Genomic DNA, 1,748 nt, shown 5'->3' with positions numbered 1-1,748 from the left:
ATATCCACAATATACACAATATACACAATATACACAATATCCACAATATACACAATATCCACAATATCCACAATATCCACAATATACACAATATACACAATACACACAATACACACAATATACACAATATACACAATATCCACAATATACACAATATCCATACCCACACACCCCACATCCTTTCCCTGTCAATGTTATGTTATTTATTAGTGTATTTTTTCTTCTAATACATATTCACATTTTTCCTTTTTCCCCATTTCTCTGTTTTCTTAACTAGCTAAATTTGGAAATGAATGATTTAATTCTTATAATGACACAAGCTAAAAGTGGAACTTTCACAATTTCTGCTGTGAGTTTCCAGACATACGCACTAGCTGCGACATCCCATTTTACAATTTGTTTTGTTTATGACGTTTTTATGGAAGTAAATGTAGAGTTTGGTTTGTTTAGATGCAGTTCAGAATCAAGCAGTACCATCTGATCCATCCAGCTCGGGGGATATCAAACTTGTGTTTGGGTTTGGACCAGGCATTCATTTTTATGGAGAACAAGACCCTGAAACGAAATTCATGTCTGACATGACTAGCTCTTTCAAGGCCCAGAAATATAGAAAATACATCATTAAAGTAATCCGTGTGACTCCCGTGGTTTAACTTATATTTTAGGAAGCAAAGTGAATGCTTTGTGCAAGAACAGCTCATTTACCACTGTTAGTGCCACCATCTGCAGAGCCTGGAGACCCGATTTAGTATTGTGTATATTCATTTAGATAACTTTTGTAGACATTTTATTATTACAGATTATTCTGTTAATTATGTCATAAACACATTTAATCTTGTTTGATTGTGCTATAAGACATGGAAAGACTTAGAAAGATGAATACGTTATATAATATAAAAAGGCACTTTTTATAACAATATTGTACCATTTGTAAAGGACAATATTATATTTCAGGTCTGACGGTAAAAGAAACTGGAGGATTTGGTGAAAACTGATGAAAACCATCTCTAGCAGATCAACTGGCCCGGCGTGAAACCCTTGCCATTAAAGACGTGCTCAGTTCATTTGTGTATAATAATGTTAATTGATTTGCGTTGTTTTAAGACACACTCTTGCCAAGACTCGATGAGAACATTGATAAAACTGGCATGTCTATATCAGTGATGCCAGCTACTCTAATCTGACTACTTTTTTCCAGTAACGAGTAATCTAACGCGTTACTATTTCCAAACCAGTAATCTGATTAAAGTAATTTATCAGATTAAAGTTATTTATTAGATTAGGCATGTCGTGATAATTAAATACTCATCAGAAATATATATTGTCACATGATCCTTCAGCAATCATTATTAGTATATTATGATTTGCTAGTACAAGTAAGTCATCTAAAGCCATTCCATAGCTGAAGCTGTCAATCATTCTCCGTTCAGCATTCAAACTGCTCACTCCAATATGATATATTCATTATAATACTTGATATGTAGATACAATAATTGATCTTCCTGGAGTTTATCTAGCGGTTTCTGAACGATGTTGTGCTCACTACCCGGGTGACAACACAAGGCATCACACGAACACAATAACCGGAATTTAAAACTGTGAAGAAACAAATAATCAGTGAATGTTTGGACCGATATACAGTAGACTAGGATTTGTGCGCTCAACGCTCATCTTCTCTTTATGCCGTGAACTTTTGTTGATGTGTATCCTTCGCTGCTGCCGATAACCCACAATTCTTTGCGTCGCCA

Source organism: Gobio gobio (genome assembly GCF_949357685.1).
Source record: "Gobio gobio genome assembly, chromosome: 5".
Taxonomy (NCBI): domain Eukaryota; kingdom Metazoa; phylum Chordata; class Actinopteri; order Cypriniformes; family Gobionidae; genus Gobio; species Gobio gobio.
Note: the sequence above shows the minus strand (reverse complement) of the source record.